Raw genomic sequence first — 414 nt, 5'->3', positions numbered from 1 at the left:
CTCGGTCATATAGAAGTTTCCCGCTTGACCCTCCTTGACGACTGACAGTAGGACCCTCGTTTCCAGGGGACTTAGCCGTCTTGGTCTCCTTCCAGGCTCGCGTTTGTAACCAGACTTCAAATTTTGCTAAATGGGGTTAAACTGGGTTTGAGAGCACATTTTAGAGCAGGGTCTAGGGCTCAGTTGGAAGTTGAGGAGGGGCAGCGCCTCCTTCCTTACAGTTTTCCGGAACTGTAGGAAGTCAGAGGGAATTTTATCCTGAACATCTGTTGCTTGACAAAGAACTTCTTCCCAGTCCTCCTCCGAGCTCTCCAGTCCCCAGCCCAGTTCGCCCGGGCCCGCCCCTAGCAACGAGATCGCGGGGAGGGGCCGAGGCGAAACATTAGCCCCGCGCCCACCACCCCGGCTGGCGAC

This window comes from Mandrillus leucophaeus, unplaced genomic scaffold, assembly GCF_000951045.1.
Source record: "Mandrillus leucophaeus isolate KB7577 unplaced genomic scaffold, Mleu.le_1.0 Scaffold73, whole genome shotgun sequence".
NCBI lineage: Eukaryota > Metazoa > Chordata > Mammalia > Primates > Cercopithecidae > Mandrillus > Mandrillus leucophaeus.
This window is presented reverse-complemented; position numbering follows the sequence as displayed.